The following is a 9,533-nucleotide window of genomic DNA, read 5'->3' on the forward strand; positions in this document are numbered from 1 at the left end:
ACACACACACACACACACACACACACACACACACACACACACACATACACACATACACAGACACACAACACACACACACACACACACACACACACACACACACACACACACACACACACATATATACCTCAAGAGTTTGTAGTTCACTTCCATTGTGATGACTACTGCTTCATTTCAATGGCATATTCGAAGCATGCTCAATGTCTCTGTAGTAGTAAATTAAGTCTCAATTTGGAATTCAGATTACACATACAAAAACCAACACACACACACACACACACTCATACACACATACACACACACTCACACGTGCACATAGGTACTTGCGTATATTCGTCGTTTAAATGAGTATATGGATTGTACATAATCCACGTAAGCGTATATAATTCATATAAGCGTTAGTTCTGTGCTGTTTTGTTATGCACTTCCTTGTCTACAATGGGGGTAAACTTTCCTTCTGTAATGAATGAGATTGCAGCTACAAAGTTCCCCTACCTAGGCACAAGTCTGGGAAATGATGTTCTATGGAAGACCAGCAGTGGCCCCTCTCCACGTCACCGATGTCATACAAGGGGCAGGCAAAGGCCGATACACCTTGGAACCATGACGTCGAAACACATCTCTACAAAGAAGTAAACAGCGACAATGTGAAATAAAGTTTCTTGCTCAAGAACACAATTCACAGCTCGGTCCGAGAATCGAACTCACTTCCTTATGATTGTGAGCCCGAAGTTATTACCACTGAGCATGCGCCTTCACATATGGGATGATATTTCGAGTTCAGTTTTCAAATAAACTTGCATATCATGGTTATATTTGAAACATATATTAACGTACATTCATTTAAATTTTAATCACATGATTTAATTTGTTTTTTATAGAGTATCATATTTCCTTAATTATATTATTATAACCGAATCTCTAGTCATAATTGATTGAACTCATGTTTCGTCAGATCTACTTTTTGTGTAAAAGTTCCTCATAATCATTTTATACCATTGTCTACAACACGATATTTGAGTTTAAATTTTAATTATAAATTGTTATACTTTTCCGAAATTATCTCAGTTTCTGTGTAGATTAAAAACTAGCAGTTGCTAGCATTTGTTCTCTTCTTCCGTCTTAAATATCAGACAATGTATATAATAAAATACAGAAAGAAAAAATTTAATACTGAAAGAAAACAATACACATTATACATTATTTACATTTTATCAATATTTTCGACTAAACTTTTGCATTTTCCTTTTATAATGATATTTTAATCTGTTAACTTCTGCATTTTCCTTATATAGTGATATTTGGTCTTTTGTTTGATTGAAATTCTAAGATGTTGAAAGCGTGAATTCATACGTTCGTTATTTACTAAGCAATATTTTGGTACGCGTTCATTGCCTCCCGATAGATATTTTCACATTGATATTTCTTTATGAATTTTATTATTTGTCCCTTAAAATTACGAAATTGCCAGTTTTAACTTTCCATAATTGCATTTATATAATATACTCCTTTCAATTCGTTTGACGACTCAACAATATTTATATATACATACATATCTATGTGTGTGTGTGTATGTGTGTGTGTGTGTCTGTATGTGTGTGTGTGAGTATATTGTTTACAACTTCCAATAACCACGCCTTGGATTTACCTCATTGGCCATGGTACCACCTCTGCGCAAAGCTTTATCGCAAAGCTTTACCTTTATCTCTTTCTTACACCTCTTCATTTGTAATTTCATTGACTTCTCTTTGTCTACATCGGTCACTTTATCTCTTCATTTTTATTCATGTCAATGTATCTGCGTTACTCTCATCTCCGAATATTTTCACTCTCTGTCTACATTTCAATTTACCAGAAACAAAAATAAAACAAACATAAAAAAAAGCAGAAAAGGCCAAAGCTGAAGATGAAAGCAAAATTAAGTAAGCAATATTAGGTTAACCATGGGCGCAAGGTGAGCGCAAAAACAAAAAGCAATAATTCTAATACAACAGGCACTTTTCAATGGGTATAAATATTAACTTTTGATATTGGCCTTTTAGTCGACGAAATCGACCTCAAACACACACAAACATACACACACACACACACATATATACACGCAGAAGGCTTTTGTCGGCCCGAGGCCATAGTAGGAGCACTCGCCCAAGGTGTCCCGCAGTGGGGCTCAACCGGGAACCATGTGGTTGGGAAGGAGTTTCTTACTACACAGCCACGACAGCGCCATATATATATATATATATATATATATATATATATATATATATATATATATATATATATATATATATATAAACATAATTAAGGGATCAGCAACAGTTGCCTCAATACATACCGAAATTTAGAAATGGCAGTTAAAGTGCGAATTCTACTACTACAATAAGTCTCCAACAGATAGCAATACTTGTAACTCACAAAGAAGAAAAAAATAACGATACTAACCAGTCTTAGTCAATCATAGACGCGTTTCTGGATCAGAAATGAATTTGTTTACTATTCTATATTGATCCAGAAACGCGTCTATGATTGACTAAGACTGGTTAGTTTCTTTGTTTTCTTCTTGTTTTGCTTTTGTGAGTGACAAGTATTGCTATTTGTTGGAGACTTATTGTAGTAGTAGAATTAACACTTTAACTGCCATTTCTAAATTTCGTTATGTTGATCCCTTAATTATGTTTATAATTTTGAAAGAACTTTTTTATATAACTTCTTTACCGATAACGGTTTTTTCCATACCGAAATACTTGATAAAAATTATTAATTATTAATGTATTAATAAATTAATAAAACTTTACCCTATATCTGTAATTATATATATATATATATATATATATATATATATATATATATATATATATATATATATATATATATATATATATATATATATATATATTCGCCATGATAGATCACTAGCCACTCCACATTCTTTCTTTTCTCCTTCTTTCCTTTCGTGTTCCTTTCTGTGGAAGAGCGTAGGCTCTAAACGTTAAAGACGTTTTCACTTCCCGAGCGTTATACTAATACATCTTTTTTGTTTTCTACAGCACTTATTTTCTTTTCTTGTTTTTGTGAATTCTCCCTATATATATAGGGGATTGCATGTACGTTTGTGCTAGATATATATTTTGTATTCGCTTTAGAATGAAGTATACTATAGACTAATTTTCTTTTTCAGACCTTTTAGCCGCCCGGAGTTCGCTTTAGATAAATTATCTCTACTGCTTGTATGTAGGTCCTCATGAAATACAAAAACATTACAAATGACCTGCAGAATTTGAAAACATCTGGCGATGTCTTTAAATAAAATTCTTAGTCAACGTACGAAAATTTAATGTTGATGTCAAATATATTACTAAGCAATACTGGAAATTGAGGCACTTGATGAAGTACATATGATATGAGTGTGTGTTTTGGGTTTATATGGTTTTGTTTTGTATAATATTGTTTAATATTGCCTAAATAATTTTGATCCCTTCTTGAAATTTATTCTTTTTTCTTTGATAGCGTCCACCAGATTTTCAAGTTTAAAATTAGAAAGGATATCTTGCTTACCATAGTTTTTAAAATAATTCAATTTAAGAATGTTTAAGGGAATTGACCAGAATATTAATGATAATAGAAAACTCGCTAATTTCTAATGAACTAAAAATAATGAAAATGATATCTTTATATGTCAGTGATCATAAAAAATTTGGAGTCGATATAAATTGATGTACAAAATAATGATATGATTCTTATTTAAATATGAAACTACATTTCTGCAATGCAATGGTTTAATTGAATATTTTTATATGACTTCTGTCAAGAGTTATAAAACCAGCTTAATGAAGAAATGTCATCGATATTAATTACGAGTTCTAAACTAATTACACTAGTATTGAATTTCTGGAAGCCAAAGCATTATTCATCTGTGGGAAATAAATATTTAACTCTTAAACGAGACCTGTTCATTTTAAAATATATAATGTTATTAAAATTCAGTGTTATTACTGAGCTGAAGCAGCACATCTTTCACAAAATCTAACTTAAATTCTCGTAAAATCCCATCAATCATTATAGTTTTAATAGCCAATAATTTGCAATGACATTCGGAACGTCAAGTTTCGAACTTCTCTTAAGGTTAAAAATAATAATCGCTTCATTAATGCTTTAACAAGGTATCACATATCTGTGTTTAGCTGTATTATTTCAAGAGTGAAATTTTCTACATGATTTGTTAAGTACATAGTACTCATAAAACATGTATTTTCAGGATAAGTGCAATTGCGTGAAAAGATCAGCAATATTTCGAGTAATTGTAAATTACTGGTATCTTTTACGCTATGTTTTGTTCGTAATAACTTAGAGTTCAAAATCTTCAAATGTATCATTGTGTATCACAGGAAAGACAGGCATATTTCGTTTGAAGCCAAGATCACCATGGCTAGGCTGTGAAATGAGGAATGCGATTTACTTCTTGACTCAGCACATGTAATTTTTTAATTCTTAGACTTAATGATTGAATGCATCAGCCTTACTAGTTGTGAAATGACCGAAGTTTTTTTTTTTTTTTCATTGTGCTTCATTTCATATGTTACGGAGAAAATCATAATTATGTTTTTCATTAATATTGTCTGTCTTGTTTGTTTTCACCTCTCTTCTCTGCATGAAATATCTAAAGGTTAACTCGGGCCTTGCTCCTTTCTGTCAGTTTGGAGAAAGCTATGTATGTTAGGATCTTAAAAATCAAAAGGGTTGTATCGACATTCCAGGGGATATAGATTTTTAAACGGGGGTGGGGATATTTCACCACATGAGCATGCGTAGCACGAATTACATAAAATAGAATGTAGCTACTGATAATGATCACAGTTTATTTTGAGACTAATTCGCTTTGCGAAACCTCAAGTTTAGCCTTTCCAGAATATTCCATATGTACATTATTACATATGCCGTGTCTTCACTCCAGAGCTGTAGATTTTCAATCCCTCCCCTTGTTTCATCTGATGCACGACTGCAATAAATTTAGTGTATTGACATCGGACCGCTTGAAGCTGTGCTGTCAGTCTGGCACTATGTGGTGACCACAGCTAAGAGCAGTAATCTAGGAGGCTGAGAACAAAGGTCCTCCAGAATGTCAACATTACTTCTTTGTCCCTCGTGTTTAAGAATTTCAGTAAGCATTTTGATATTTGTCTGCAGTTTGTTACCATCTTGGTGACTTCTATCCTTATGCAATCATGCAGCCACAGTTTACCAGCTACTGTGGTGTCTTTCACATTGAGAAATATTATGTCGTGATCCATCTTCCCAAAGACCTCTGCAAAGTCAAGATATATCACTCACGTTGACATCTGAATGGTCAAGTAGCCGTTTCAAAATGTAATCATAATGCCGTAAGTGAGGCAGAGTTTGTTTTGGACGGAAGCCATTCTCTGTATTGTTCAGTAACTCATTTTCTTGTAAGACGTTATCAATTTCTTTCTCACTATTCGTGTCTTGACTTAAGTGTTATATAAAGTCAGAGAGATTGGCCTATAGAGTTTAACCTCTGCTCTATTCCCATCTGTGTGAATTGGGCATAAAATGCCGTCTTTTAGCTTTTTAAGAAGTTTACAACTTGTAAGAAAACATTGGAAAAGTATCTGAAGTGACTCCGTTAAAGTCAGTTTACATGAGAATATGGGAAAAGTTGGGAAGCTATCGGAACCAGTCGCTGAGCTTATGCTCAGTTTTTCTATGGCCGCTGTTACATCTGGCTCCTCAATGTCGATGTAGTCGATGATTACCGCATTTGTTTGTAGAACTGTAATGTTAAAGAATTCAGCCCTTTTTTTTGTATCTACATGTGTCCTGAGATGGTGGACCGTAGGTGGAGTAACTTTTACATTGCTCACTGAGCACGTTACTTATCCGTTCTGTGTCCTAGATCAGTGAGCAATTCTCTTGGAACAACGCTACTATTTTAGATTCTATAGTGGCAGTTTCGTTTGCAAATTTATACAAAGTGTTAGGGCTTGTTTTTATGCTATCCACAGATCTTTTCACCCTCTGCTTATTTCTTCCCAAGGGAGAGTTTTGGAATCCCAGCAATGTCCATATTTTTATAGACTTCTCCCTATCAGTCAGCTACCTGCTAAACCGGTTTGAGATCTTTGATCTGCGTCTCACAATGATTTTCCTGTCTCCGAGAATCTTGTTTTTCGGTCTGAAGTCACCTAGGAGGAGCATAGTCGTTTAAGCCATGATTCTTCTTAATCTTTATTGTACTGGATTGCATATACATAGGTGGGATATTTGTGAATTCTTCAATCTCTTAAACCCACTTTGATAAAACATTTCCCAGCTGGCTTGCACACTATGGCGACACCATTGTTGATTTCTATATGGCGTAGTAGTTAAGAGCGCGTGCTACTAACCCCAATATTCCGAGTTCTATTCCAAACAGTTACCGGAACGACAACAACGACAACAACAACAACAATAATAATAATAATAGTAATAATAATAATAATAATAATAAAAACTTTGAGGACTGGATGCTAAAACTTGTCTTAAAACATGAAAGCAAGAAAGCATCTTACTCAGTAACAAAACAGGCAAAGAACTATCTAAGTGAATTCCAATTGCAACAAATTCAATAATTAGACGAACTAGAAACACCTGCAGAAAAAGCTAAGCGCTTGAAAACCCGTGCAAAAATTGCTGCCTTAGATATTATGACTGAAAAATGGCATGGAAAATCTCTCAATGGCAAATACCCAAAGAGAGCGAATAATGCAGATATTGACAAAGCCCTTACCCACCAATGGTTAATGGCCTCTGGCTTGAAATCAGAAACAGAGGGGTTTATCATAGCAGCCCAAGATCAATGCCTACCTACAAAGAACTACCAGGCCAACATATTAAAGAACGGCAGCTCCCCATTATGTCGTATATGCCAACAACAAAATGAGACCATCGATCATGTTGTCTCCTTGTGCAGTCTGCTTGCGCCTACAGAGTATCTCAACAGGCATGATAGAGCTGCACAATATATTCACTGGGTAATATGCAAAAACCTGGACTTGCCCCATGATAAAAACTGGTGGGAACACAAACCACCCCCAGTACTTGAAAATGATCACATTGCACTCCTCTGGAACTTCACCATTCAAACTGACAGAAAGATAGACGCAAATAGGCCAGACATCATACTGAAAGACTTCAGACAAAAATCATGCCTCCTCATTGATATGACTGTCCCAATCGATATAAACGTATCTGTCAAGACCTACCAAAAACTGAGCAAATATAAAGATCTTGAAATAGAAATTAGCAAAATGTGGAATCTGAAGACGAAAACAATACCTCTTGTCATAGGTGCCCTGGGAATGACAGCGAAACGGGCTGATTACTACCTAGCTCAGATACCAGGAAACCCCAAAATGGCTGAAGTTCAAAAGATAGTGCTCATGGGAACTGCACATATCCTACGTAAAATACTGTCTATGTGATCTCAAATTTTAAAGCAATCACATAAATTTCTTATGGTTTCTTAAACATTCACTTGAACAAAACTGTACAAATCCAAATATATGGTACCCTAGGCATAACACCTACATGAACTTCTAACTTGTTGTCTCTTGAAGTCTATGGGTGAGACTTGGATCCAACGTGTACAAATGCAAAACAAAAGTCAAACATAAAACAATAATAATAATAATAATGATAATAATAATAATAATAACAACAACAGCATCGAAAAAATACCTTAGGAATGAGAACCCAGGTTCAAAATTTCCTCAAGACACCTGAAGTGGGTATATCAGCCGAAACGTTGTGTCAACAACAAATAAGATGAGGACAAATATCTGTCGAATGTAAATAATGTAAATAATGTAAATAATGGGCACCATTGTTGTTTTCATTATTCTGTAATCAGTGACAGGCATCTTCAGCCAGCTAGTCATGCTACTTCAGGCTGATGACGAGCAAAATCTCAGAAATATGCCTCTGAATGCAGGCTAGGCTGGGTGGAGGTGCTTGTATCCTCCTTGTAAACATAAGGACACAGGAAATATGTCAAGGCCGACAGGAAGCGGTCCAACTTCACAGGGTTAAATAGCAGAAGTATAAATACCTTATTGGGATTGTATTGGTGAAAAATGGCATTACTTATGTTTATCATTTGTTATTAATTAAGAATACTAGTCGGTGTGCTGGAAGAATCGTTAGCACGCTAGGCGAAGTGTTTAGTGGTACTACGGCTGTCTTACGTTTTGAATTCAAATTCCGCCGAGGTCGACTCTGCCTTTCATCCTTGTCGATGAAAAAAAGTACGAGTGAAACACTGAGGTCGATGAAAAAAAGTACCAGTGAAACACTGAGGTCGATGTAATTGACTATCCCCGTCCCCCAAGATTTCAAACCTTGTGCTTTTAGGAGGAATGATTAATTGAGAATACTACTGTGTATATTTGATGCGAAATATGTGAATCACAGGTAGGAAATACTGAATTAGCCCGTAATATTTTTCAACTATTTTGCATTCTTTGTATTACCTGTAAATTTTCAAAGCGTAACTAATTTTGGTTAACTCAGTGCACACACATGAAGATATAATCCATACGTAAAATTTGCATTTGATTTTACTTTTCTCCGGTTGTGGAAATTAATTACTATCACATTTCCGTCTATAACATAGAACTGATTAGTGTATTCTACTGAGTTCAGGAACTGATTTACTTTATGATAACATGTGAAACAATTCTTTTCATGTATATTCCCAGTGGAACTTCCAATTGTTAAACCAACGACTGTGCAAAGGAATATTCATGGGAATATTTGAATTTAATTCAGATATTTTATGATATATAATGAATTCGCGCGATATTCCAATTCTTAAGAAATGTATCTGCCGCAGGCAAATGTTGTTGGAATCCTACTCTTCCACATAATTATCGCCATAGAAATATGGATCTCTTTGTGCAAAATGCATATTCACAATTTTAGAGTCTCACATAAGACACCTGTTTGTATCTTTATATATTCGCTAAAAAATTGAATATCATATTTTTCTAAACGTTGCCTTATTCATTGTGTGTTATCTATAAAATAAATGGAAAAATCATAGAAGGTGGTAATGATCAATGGGATGTTTAAACCAAATATATCTGAATTGCACCGTGTAACTCTCTGAATTATTTTTTATGCAACAAAACACATCCGCGAAAAATTAAAGCTTAAATTGTCTTGTAATTTCATGTATATCATTTATGAAATATCGGGAGAAAAATGTTACCAAATGTTCGTAACATATACACACACAAACACACACACAAACACACACACACACACACACACACACACACACGCACGCACACATATGCACATGCACACACACCCACTCATACACACACTCACACACACGCATATATAGTTATATTTATTTATGCATGCATGGGCTACATTCTCCAGTGCATGTTTCCATTTTTATACAAGTGACGCGTAACATCAAGATCTAATTGTTACTGTTAGTAAAATGTGCGCGTTTATATATATGATATAAA

The 9,533-nt window shown here is 34.6% G+C and overlaps 1 pseudogene; it reads right to left on the reverse strand.

The window, feature by feature from the left end:
* Positions 1-1,515: 1,515 nt before the first annotated feature.
* Positions 1,516-1,682, reverse strand: LOC128247141 (U4 spliceosomal RNA; annotated as a pseudogene).
* Positions 1,683-9,533: the final 7,851 nt, after the last annotated feature.

This window comes from Octopus bimaculoides, chromosome 2 (assembly GCF_046866305.1).
Source record: "Octopus bimaculoides isolate indiv1 chromosome 2, ASM4686630v1, whole genome shotgun sequence".
Taxonomy (NCBI): Eukaryota; Metazoa; Mollusca; class Cephalopoda; order Octopoda; family Octopodidae; genus Octopus; species Octopus bimaculoides.